This window comes from Pleurodeles waltl, chromosome 4_1 (assembly GCF_031143425.1).
Source record: "Pleurodeles waltl isolate 20211129_DDA chromosome 4_1, aPleWal1.hap1.20221129, whole genome shotgun sequence".
NCBI classification, from domain to species: Eukaryota; Metazoa; Chordata; class Amphibia; order Caudata; family Salamandridae; genus Pleurodeles; species Pleurodeles waltl.
Window position 1 is genome coordinate 73903250 of NC_090442.1, and position 12505 is coordinate 73915754.

The window sequence follows — 12505 nt, forward strand, 5'->3', positions numbered from 1 at the left end:
ATCCATATCCACCTCTTGTCCCATGTCCATTCTCAGGCCTTATCTCTCCACTCACAGCCCATATCTGTCCACTCCCAGCCCATACTCCTTTGCCCCCTCTGCCCATATTCCTTTGCCCCCTCTGCCCATATTCCTTTGCCCCCTCTGCCCATATTCCTCTGCCCCCTCTGCCCATATTCCTCTGCCCCCTCTGCCCATATTCCTCTGCCCCCTCTGCCCATATTCCTTTGCCCCCTCTGCCCATATTACTTTGCCCCCTCTGCCCATATTCCTTTGCCCCCTCTGCCCATATTCCTTTGCCCTCTCTGCCCATATCCCTTTGCCTTCTTGTCCCGTATCCCTTTGCCTTCTTGTCCTTTGCCTTCTTGGCCCATATCCCTTTGCCTTCTTGTCCCGTATCCCTTTGCCTTCTTGTCCTTTGCCTTCTTGTCCCATATCCCTTTGCTCTCTTGGTCCATCTACCTCTGCCCTCTTGGCCCATTTACATCTGTCATCTTCGCCCATATCCCTCTGCCCTCCCGGCCCGTATCCCTTTGCCCTCCCGGCCCTTATCCCTCTGCCCTCCCGGCCCATATGCCTCTTCCCGCTTGGCCCATATCAGTCTGCCCTCACGGTCCATATCTCCTCACCACATACTCCCCTGCTGTCTTGGCCCGTATCCCTGCCAGTGACAATATAAAGAGTGTTGATATATTTCCTATAGTAAAGCTGTAGGATTTGGGGCATGATTATGGTTGTTCCTGGAGAGGAGGCAAGAGAGTTGATTGTGTGGGATAGTTGAGTTTGAGGTTTGAGGGTGTACATGAGATGAGGTGTTAGGTTGATTGTCCGGATTGGGGGTGGCCATTAGTACTCTATGTGCCTTTTTATGTATGTTGAAGTGCTGTCTGGTGTAGGACTGCCTTCACTTGCACCTTGATAGCTCAGCGTGGGAGCATCTGCTACAACTGAGGGATTGTTGTGGGTGGTGAGGTAGCCACCATGTTGCAGACGATACAGGAGTAGCCTGAGCTAGAGTGGCACAAACTATGATGTTGATATTAGTGTTCATGGTGAACCGTATGTCATGGGTTCACTGTAACAGGCATGTATGAGGCTGTCTGCAATTAACCTTTATGGGAACAAATCTAAAGCATCCTCCATCCGAGGTCATTCAGCATGCAAGAGGTTTTGGAATGATAAGTGTCTGCAGGGTGTGGCAGCTCTTGCAGAAATACAGTGACCAACATCTTTGGACGTTGTTAAAGCACAGAAGCCTGGACCTTACATATGGATTGAGTGATGCTTTTAATGACTGTATGTTCACGAAAGCATATTTAGGATGAAGAATTGCCTTTCAGGTGATATCAGAGATGATTAATGTATCCATACCCTATGCTTCTGTTTCTTCCAGTGATGTTATAGTTAAGCAGCAGTGGGTCAGGTTTACGGGATACGTCTAGTAGGAAAACTAGTTCTGTTGTTGACCAGGAGATGAAGAGACAGTCGTTCAAGTCACTGTTGTTGCTAGTGAGTTTGCTCGCTGATCTTGCATTGAAGAGTACCCTTGATAAGGTGGATAAAGAGATCACAGTGAGGTTTGGAGAAATCATGTGGTGAAAGCCCACATTGGTTAACATGAGCGGTGGGTGAGTGGGCCTTTAACTGTATGTTCCACGGCGGTGTTGAATCTGTTGTACAAATGTTATACATGCATATTCAACTTTCAGCAGAATGATTAGCTAATTAAGCCTTGAAATGAGCTCAGGTTGTTGGGAACCAGTGCCCCTCTCTCCTTGAGCTAGCCCACCCCTTCCTACAGTAGGAAAAGTCAAGAGATGGTGGGGTTAATTTTTCAGACCCTGGAACTGGAAACTTGCTTCCATTCATGTGACCCAGTATCAGTAAAGTGGTTCTCTTTTCACTCAATATGATTAGATACTCAAGCGTACTAAGAGTTTTAGAAACAAATACTACTGATCTTAGATATACAGAGTATGTGCCAAGGTGGCTGAATAATTTGCATGGCCCAGAACAGGCACTGGTCAGTATGGTTCACAAACTGAGCTTAAAAGATTCTGCTTTTAGAGATCTGATATGAGACTGGTTTGCTCCATGCCTGCAAGCCATAGCCATGGGATGGAGGACAGAAGCAAGCTGTACCAGAGTGTGCTAGAGACTGCGGTTCTGTCGGCACATCCTTTGAGATGTTACGCAGCTGCACTAGTGCTCGCCCTCTCTTGCCTTTGCATTGCACTTTAGCATGTCATTGGAGAAGCACATCTCCATCGCCATCCTTGCCCCTAAGCTACTAGAGACATCTGCAGCACATCTGCTTGCCTCCTGGGATCTGAGAATGATTTTTCAGCACTGGGTCCATTCTAAGGAATTGTGAGGTTGGGAAGGGACACAGAACATGTCTGAAAGCTCTCTTCTGATGATTGTCTTCATGCAGATTCCTCACCTTAAGAATATCCCACCACATGTTAGACTGAGCTACAAAACCTTTTCTCCAGCACTGCTAGGTGACTCCATGTGACTTAAACCTAGACCTCGCCCGCCAGAGGTGCTGACATCGATATATATTGTAGTTACCGGACCAACGTGCTTACTGGCTTTACTTTTTCTCACTTCTTTGACTCGGACCCAAACTCTGTCTCTTGGTGCTTCACCGACGAAAAACTCCACAACTTCAGCAGCAACTAGGATGAATTTCTTCTCCGGAGGTTTCAAGTTTGAAGCAGTGTCATAAGTGGATGTTTCTAGGGAGTCTACCAATGATGACTCAGTAACATTTAACTTGTGTTCCCTGGTGTACCAAAGGCAGTCCAGGAGCAGGAGACCACGTTATCCTTAGCCAGGGCCTGCAGGGATACACCAAAGAATACCCCTTTCTCCCAACAGGGTAAGACCCCTGTCAGGGAACGATATGCCAAGAGATGTTCACACAAAAAAACACCAAAAGAGCCAAAGGAAGTTGTCCAATACCAAGGATCGCTCGGAGTCGCAGCTTAATTCCCTTATTTTGTTCTCTTCTTCGCTATTGCTCTTCTTTATCACACAAGCTGATTCCGAAGCCTGCTGTCTCTTGACAAAGCACTCATTGAGACCTTCCATCTGTCCATGTTGGATGTGTATAGAGCTGATCCACTACCCTTTGGTTCACTCCTGTTTCAAGAATAGCAGAGCCACGACTCTCTTGATGGGACTGGCATCAACAGTGAGGCAGTTGCATCAGAGCTGAATAAAATTATAAGGCTATTCCAGCTATTAGTAGTTCTGCCATAGGCAACTCTCTCAACCGGTTACCTGCTGCCCTGTCAGCTTTAATGTGTCTCTGTGATCTCCATTGTTGTTTAAGTCACCTCTAGTGGTGTGCTTTCTGAAAGGCTTTTTTTAATCTTGTGTTGCATTTTAATGTGCTGTCTCCTTTTGAGGTGATGGAAAGTAAGATGTGCTTTGCAGATAGTGTTTGTGGTACCAAGGCATGAAGAAGGGATAGTGTGTGTAGGAGGCTGGCCTGGCTTGTAGTGGGTACCAAGGGCTACTTACACTCTGTACCAGGTCCAGTTATCCCTTATTAGTGTAGAAGAGGTGTTTCTAGCAGCTTAGGCTGATAGAAGGTAGCTATGGCAGAGCAGCTTAGGCTGAACTAGGAGACATGCAAAGCTCCTACTATACCACTGGTGTCATATGCACAATATCATAAGAAAACACAATACACAGATATACTAAAAATAAAGGTACTTTATTTTTATGACAATATGCCAAAAGTATCCAGTGAGTACCCTCAGTATGAGGATGCCAAATATACACAAGATATATGTACACAATACCAAAAATATACAGTAATAGCAAAAGGAAGTAATGCAAGCAATGTAAAGTTACAGTAGATTGCAATAGGAGCACATAGGTATAGGGGCAACACAAACCATATACTCCAAAAGTGGAATGCGAACCACGAATGGACCCCAAACCTATGTGAGCTTGTTGAGGGTCGCTGGGACTGTAAGAAAACAGTGCGGGTTAGAAAAATAGCCCACCCCAAGACCCTGTAAGGTAGGTGTAAAGGGCACCTATTACCCCCAGAGAGCACAGAAGTCGTGATGGGGGGTTTCTGCAAGGAAGACCAACACCAGCAAAGCAACAACAGTGGATTTCTGGACCTGAGTACCTGTGGAACAAGGGGACCAAGTCCAAGAGTCGCGACAATGTCGAGAGTGGGCAGATGCCCAGGAAATGCCAGCTGAGGGTGCAAAGAAGCTGTCACCGGATGGAAGAAGCTTTGGTTTCTGCAAGAACGAAGAGGACTAGGAACTTCCCCTTTGGAGGATGGATGTCCCACGTAGTGAAGAAGCTTGGAGAGGTGTTCCCACGCTGAAAGACCGCAAACAAGCCTTGCTAGCTGCAAGGGTCGCGGTTAGTGTTTTTGGATGCTGCTGTGGCCCAGGCGGGACCAGGATGTCGCCACTTGGATGAGGAGACAGAGGGGGCGACCAGCAAGTCAGGGAGCTCTCACAGAAGCAGGCAGCACCCGCAGAAGTGTCGGAACAGGCACTACGAAAAAGAGTGAACCGGAGCTCACTCGAAGTCACAAAAGAAGGTCCCACGACGCCGGAGGACAACTCAGGAGGTCGTGCACTGCAGGTTAGAGTGTCGGGACCCAGGCTTGGCTGTGCACAAAGGAAATCCTGGAAGAGTGCACAGGAGCCGGCGCAGCTGCAAATCACGCGGTACCCAGCAATGCAGTCTAGCTTGGGGAGGCAAGGACTTACCTCCACCAAACTTGGACTGAAGAGTCACTGGACTGTGGGAGTCACTTGGACAGAGTTGCTGAGTTCCAGGGACCACGCTCGTCGTGCTGAGAGGGGACCCAGAGGACCGGTGATGCAGTCTTTTGTTGCCTGCGGTTGCAGGGGGAAGATTCCGTCGTCCCACGGGAGATTTCTTCAGAGCTCCTGGTGCAAAAAGGAGGCAGGCTACCCCCAGAGCATGCCCCACCAGGAAACAGTCGAGAAGGTGGCAGGATCAGCGATACAAGGTTGCAGTAGTCGTCTTTGCTACTTTGTTGCGGTTTGCAGGCGTCCTGAGCAGTCAGCGGTCGATCCTTTGCCAGAAGGTGAAGAGAGAGATGCAGAGGAACTCTGGTGAGCTCTTGCATTCGGTATCTGAAGAATTCCCCAAAGCAGAGACCCTAAATAGCCAGAAAAGGAGGTTTGGCTACCTAGGAAGGAGGATAGGCTAGTAACACAGGTAAGAGCCTATCAGAAGGAGTCTCTGACGTAACCTGATGGCACTGGCCACTCAGAGCAGTCCAGTGTGCCAGCAACACCTCTGTTTCCAAGATGGCAGAGGTCTGGAGCACACTGGAGGAGCTCTGGGCACCTCCCCTGGGAGGTGCAGGTCAGGGGAGTGGTCACTCCCCTTTCCTTTGCCCAGTTTCGCACCAGAGCAGGGCTGGGGGATCCCTGAACCGGTGTAGACTGGCTTATGCAGAGATGGGCACCATCTGTGCCCATCAAAGCATTTCCAGAGGCTGGGGAGGCTACTCCTCCCCAGCCCTGACACCTTTTTCCAAAGGGAGAGGGTGTAACACCCTCTCTCTGATGTAGTCCTTTGTTCTACCTTCCTGGGCCAGGCCTGGCTGGACCCCAGGAGGGCAGAAACCTGTCTGAGGGGTTGGCAGCAGCAGCAGCTGCAGTGAAACCCCGGGAAAGGCAGTTTGTCAGTACCCGGGTCTGTGCTAGAGACTCAGGGGATCATGGAATTGTCTCCCCAATGCCAGAATGGCATTGGGGTGACAATTCCATGATCTTAGACATGTTACATGGCCATGTTCGGAGTTACCATTGTGACGCTATACATAGGTAGTGACCTATGTATAGTGCACGCGTGAAATGGTGTCCCCGCTCTCACAAAGTCCGGGGAGAGCGGGAGTGCCAGGGTGCCCACACACTAAGTAACTTTGCACCCAACCTTCACCAGGTGAAGATTAGACATATAGGTGACTTATAAGTTACTTAAGTGCAGTGGTAAATGGCTGTGAAATAACGTGGACGTAATTTCACTCAGGCTGCAGTGGCAGGCCTGTGTAAGAATTGTCAGAGCTCCCTATGGGTGGAAAAAAAAATGCTGCAGCCCATAGGGATCTCCTGGAACCCCAATACCCTGGGTCCCTCAGTACCATATACTAGGGAATTATAAGGGTGTTCCAGTATGCCAATGTGAATTGGTGAAATTGGTCACTAGCCTGTTAGTGACAATTTAGAAAGCAGAGAGAGCATAACCACTGAGGTTCTGGTTAGCAGAGCCTCAGTGAGACCGTTAGTCATCACACAGGGAACACATACTTATGAGCACTGGGGCCCTGGCTGGCAGGGTCCTAGTGACACATACACTAAAACAACATATATACAGTGAAATATGGGGGTAACATGCCAGGCAAGATGGTACTTTCCTACAGTGCGGTGACTAAATGCACCGTTTCATGATGGTTCATCCTATGTTTCAACTGATTGGGAGACGGCCATGATATACAGCAAAGTCATCCTCCTGATCAGCAAGTTCTCTGTTCTACACTTCGATTTTGTCTCTCCTTCTCTTTGCTTCTGAATTGTAATGTGTTTGTTCAATAGGACAAGTTCAAGGTGCTATCCCTGTGGCAAGGGTTAATGACTTTGAATCTGGGGAATTGTCTAGTGTGTGTCTGTCTCCGGGGTGCCAACTTCCATCTTTCACTTTTTCTCTGGCTTAGTCATTACCTGAGGTCCAACATGAGGTTCCTGAACTATAATCACTGTCGTACCATTTAGGCTGATGAACACCTCATGTTTTTTGGGAAATGCCAGCACTTGTGGCAGCTTCACTGGAGGACAAAAATGCCTTACTTTGACAACTGGCTGGTGAAGGCAGAGTCCACAGCGCTGGTGGTGGTGCTCCTTTGGCTCACAATGACCCTTGTCACCAACTTGGGCTTTACGATTAACACTCGATGGTCCAACTTCACACTAATGCAGATGTTGACCTTCATCAGTGCAGTGCTGGACACAGCCTGGATCTCAGAGGATCAGGGATTTTACAGAGATGATTCCAAGGTATCGGACTTTGATGCATCTTCCAGTCCAACAGGTCTTGCGGATGCTTGGCCTTATAGACTTGTGCATCCATCTGATTCCATATGCCAGATGGCGGAGAAGAGTCCTCTAGTGGTCATGCAACTGCAATAACTTCACCTCTAGGGAAGCCTCTCTGCTCAGATATTCCTGTTGTTGTACTCTGACATTCACTGCTGGACCAGCCTCAATATGCGTAGTCAGTTCAACCCTCCACAACTGCAGGCTACTGTAGTCGTGGACGCCTCCTCCGTAGGACGACATGCCCATCTGAGCATGATAGCACAGGACCTATGGTCAGAGTTGGAGCAGCATCTGTGAGTAATCCACCTTGCCAAGAAGGCATTTATCTCATCCATCTCTGGGAACGCCGTTCATTCCTAATGGTCAACACTTCCACTGTCAGCAGGCATGGTGACGTTGGCGTGTGGACCTTAAGTAGGGAGGCGTTTCTCCAGTGGTAGTGGATGCAGAGGCTTGTAGGTTCCCTCAGCTTGTGAGCTGATGCTCAGTCACCTCCTGCTTGAGGACCACCTATGGGAACTTCATCTTGAATTTACAGAGTTGATCTTCTCCAGTTTGGGGTTTCCACACAGTGATCTCTTCGCCGCAGCCCAGAAGAGGAAGTGTCTTCTGAATGGGAGTTGCCTTCAGGGTTAGCTAGTCCCAGAGCCTGCTGTATGTGTTTCTTCCAATTCTGCTCCTCGGGAATGTTCTGCCGAAGGTGTGGGAAGATTGAGCACAGCTGATCCTGATCACCCCAGTTTTAACAAAAATGTTTGCATATGCCAACCTGTTGGTACTCCTCATTCGGTCGCCCCTCCGCACCTGTGCAAGGTAGATCTTCAGTTGCAGCAAGGTGACCAGGTTCTGCAACCCGGTATCGTGCTCTGTGCTGCACACGTGGAGACTGAGTGGTGCTATCCAGAGATCTTGGTTGCCAGAAACCCGCTACAAAACACATTTATGTGAGTTGCTGGAATAAATGTGTGCAGCGGTGTGGATGAGAATGCTTGGATCCTTTTAAATCACGCCTTTCCGATGTATCTGTGCTCTGTACTGTCTCGTGGTCTCCAGGGGCTACAGTCCAGGGTTACCTGCTGCCCTGTCAGCTTTAATGTGTCTCTGTGATCTCCGTTGTTGTTTAACTCACCTTTAGTGGTGTGCTTTCTGAAAGGCGTTTTTTAATCTTGTGTTGCCTTTTAATGTGCTGCCTCCTTTTGAGATGGTGGAAAGTAAGATGTTCTTTGCAGATAGTGTTTGTGGTACCCAGGCATGAGGAAGGGATGGTGCGGTGACTAAATGCACCATTTCATGATGGTTCATCCTGTGTTTCGACTGGATCCGTATGTATTGCAAGAAAGGGCTCTCAGGTGGGCACTGTTTTCCACCCCAAAGGGTCATGGCTGCTTTGAGTGTTCTCATCAGGGACGTTCTGGTGGGTGACATCTTTCGGGCTGCCGCACGGTCGTCCTTGCATACAGGAGGTAAACATTATTGCTTCACACGCCACTCTTTCAGTGACTGATACTTGGCAGTGCTGTGCTGCATATTTCCCTTGCTTAATCTTCACTTTTCATTCCCACCTCCTTGAGGGTGTTGCTTTAGGGCGGATTCAAGGTGAGGGGAATCAGCAGAAAAGCGTATCCATCAGAAATAACTTACTTACCTTATATAGTGATGTTTCTGGTGGCTACATAATCTCGCCACCCTCCCTCTTCCAGTGATGAGTTAGTGTGCTGTGTGATAAGATTCCAAGGCATGCGCACGTGTCATCTGCTGTTATTGCCACTGTTGATGGGGTCTCCGCGTGCCTCGCCTAGGCATGGAAACAGCATTAGAAAATGACGTCACTGTGCAGGGTGGTGCCCACTATACTCCCCTGGCGTCTGGGGGGAAGAGTTGGTGCTGAAGCTGCATGAAGCCACCTGATGGTGCTGGAGAGCTACTAGCAAGGAAACGTTTTTCCCAACCAGTCTGACTCCTTGGAGAAGAACAAGTATGGGCAAAGCTAACAGGCTTCGACTTCGCCTTTGGGACCTGTTGACTTTGACCTGTAGTTTTAGCCATGTAGCATAGCATCCCCAGTGCTATGCTGCATGGATAAATATATATATATATTTTTTAAACCTTTTGACACAGTCGGCCGAGTCGTTTCATAGGCACGCACACCTAGAAATGACGTGGATGCTTATTTTTGCGGTTTTTTCAGTGACTGATCTGAGTGGGCTTGGTAACTAAAAAGCATTTTATTTTTGTTTTGTGTTTTTACGAAAGGTAGGTGAAAGCGACGTGGAGGGGATGAAACAAAGTGGAGGGGGAAGACCCACGGGGGTGAAAGCAACACAGGGGGCGGGTTGGGGAGGCGAAAGCAACATAGGGGTTGAGGGCCAGGCGCTATATGGGAAACATATGGGGGAAGCAACACGGGGCGTAGGTGGAGGGGTCAGTTAAAATACAGCAACGTGGACCTGGGGAGGACAAAGGGCGAGAAGGCAACAGGGGTAAGTGGGGGAGAATTCTGCACAGAGGTGAGAGAGAGAAACATGGATTGGGGCTGAGGGGGTGAAACAGCTGGAAAACACATACACTCTTGTATTGTTAAAACAGAATGTAAAAAGTAGCGTCTAGGAAAGCGAGCAGTGGAAGGACACAGTAATGCGTCCAAGCTCTGGGGTGGGAGAACAAACACAGGAAGAGGAAGGAAAGCCCACACAGCTCACAAACGAGAAGCAAGCAAATCTGTGCGTCAGTGAAGATAACCAGTTGTAAGCAATGAGCGGGCTCCAAGCCCACTGTAAGCTAACAATATGTACGGTCTGGTAGGTGAGATCTAAAAACACGCACTCCTCGAAGGTACATCTCACTTTCACACTTCAGCAAGTCCTCAGAGAGCACTTTTTTAAAGAAGATTGAAATGTGGTTTCCGTGGTAGTGGCACGCATCGGTACAGCGCCCAGGACATCTTGTTTGGGGTCAAGGGCAACAAGTTTTTATGTTTACTTTGTCCTTGGGACAAGTAGGCCCAACCCTCTGCAGCACAAACCCTTTGGCTGCCTGTTTACAGAGAGTGGAACTCTCTGCAGTTGAGGTAATGTGTTTCCAAAAGATAATGCTGTTTGAACTTGTATTTATGGTTCATTATTTGAAAGCCTTCATTATTAGGGTGAGTGCTGTAAATAAATGTTTTAAGGTCACACTTCACTACTGACATTGGTTCCAGTACAAAAAAAAACAAAAAAAAACGTGTATACACATGTTTGAAACGTTTAGGCTATGAGGCTAAGTATAATGCTCCCAGAATCCTCTCTGATTAGATGCAAATGAAGTGTCATTTAGTAAAATGTGTTAATGCATGCTAGTATTTCGCAAAAATATTTCTAATGGAAAATCTGTATAACCATTTTCAACACGATTATGGGAAGCATGAAAATAAACAAACACTGACAAAGCCAACTGATCTGACATATTTATATAAGTCTTTTAGTTTCATCAATGCGTGTCTTGTTTTGACATGGCTTTTGTAACACTTTATTGTTGTGGGAGCTACCAGGCCCTCAACAGTGTAACAAACACTGGCAAAAACCGCCCAAAAGGTTTTTGAACTCTAAAAGCACACAATGCCACCAGTGGCATAACAAATGCCCCACAGCCGCCCTCCAAGGGGCCCCTTCAGCACAGCACCTGCCCTGAGTGAGTCTGGAGAGGGGGCTCCTCCATGTTCTTTGCAAAGGGGCACCCTCCAGTTTCGTTACGTCACTGATTGCCACTGTAGTTCCTGACACTGAACAAAACTACTTTGTGTGCAATATGCTCCTTGTGGAAGAGCAGAATGCGATCACTCACAGTAAAGCCAGCCGAAAGAGAGAGAAATAGAAGTTTAATAAAAACAAAATGTCTGTTAACACCAGACCTAATTAGGGACCAAGACCCACATGTAGGTAGCTTTTTGCATGTCGCAAACAGCGACTTTCGCTGTCTGTGACGTGCAAAAAGCACATTGCGATGCACAAACCCAGTTTTGCGACTCGCAATTTGGAAGGGGTGTTCCCTTCCTATTTGCGACTCGCAGTGCAATGTAGGATTGTTTTGTGACCGCGGGCGCAAACCAATTGCAGTTTGCACCCATTTCAAATGGGTGCTAACACTTTCGCAAAAGGGAAGGGGTCCCCAGGGGACCCCTTCCCCATTGTGAATGTCACTGTAAACATTTTTTCAGAGCAGGCAGTGGTCCGAAACGAAAACGTTTCATTGTTCGTTTTTGTAATTCATCTCGTTTTCCTTTAAGGAAAACGGGCTGCATTACAACAAAAAAAAAAAAACTGCTATATTGAAAAGCAGTCACAGACATGATCGTCTGCTGTCTCCAGCAGGCCACCATCCCTGTGAGGGCCGTCATTCGCAAGGGGGTCACAAATTGCGACCCACCTCATGATTATTCATGAGGTGGGCATTTGCGATGCCCTTGCGAATCACAGATGGTGTCAGGGACACCATCCTACATTCGGATTTGACTCGCAATTTGCGGGTCGCAAATCTGAACCTACCTACATGTGGCCCCAAATTCTTAGTGCACCCATGGTATATGTCGTACCCCTATAAAATATTTGTGAACTGTATTTTAGCATGGGTAAATACGATGTGTAGATTTGCTCATGTGAAAATCTATTGAGCATTTGCAAGTTCATTTTCCTTCCAGCCACTTTCTTCCCAACCCTGGAAGAAGTTCTAATTCTGCCATTGTCAGGAGTAAATGTCCAACCTTTCTTATTATGGGAAAATATTAGAGAGAAGCTGGTGAAAATCTTTAAAACATGCAGGTTAGTAGGTTTGCAGACTCAAAGGCATTCCAGCCCTGCAACTATTGCTTACTGCTTCCTCCAGCCCCAGTATGCAGATCTGCAGAAAGGTGGCAAAATAAGGAAATTGCTACAATAGGGATTGAAACTGCAAGTATTCAAGCCCTACTATGGTAGCAGCCCTGGCATAATCAGAGAGGCTATTATCAGAGCTCTTACATAATGAGATTGCTGCCTTAATTTGTCGCCGCCTTACATGGCACCGAAGGGACAAGTAGATCTTTTTACAGGACAAGTAGATTTGAGAAGCAACCTGTCCCCTGGACAAGTAGATATTTTAATAAATTCCACACCCCTGTACTGTATCCGTGGTTCCAAATGGCCCTTTCCCTTTTTACATTTACTGTATTACCTGATTCCACGTGGCCCTTTACCTTTTGTCATTTACTGTATCCGTGGTCCACGTGGGCCTGTCCCTTTTGTCATTTACTGTATCTGTGGTTCAACCTGGCCCTTTCCCTTTTTACATTTACTGTATCCCTGATTCCACGTGGCCCTTTCCCTTTTAACATTTACTGTATCCGTGTTCTACCTGGCCCTTTCCTTTTTAACATT

General features: G+C 47.6%; 1 protein-coding gene across 1 annotated transcript in view; it reads left to right on the forward strand.

Annotated features, from left to right (window-relative positions):
• IPO13 (importin 13) overlaps window positions 1–12505 on the forward strand; it is a 370551-nt gene that overhangs the window by 210993 nt on the left and 147053 nt on the right. The window lies entirely within an intron of this gene.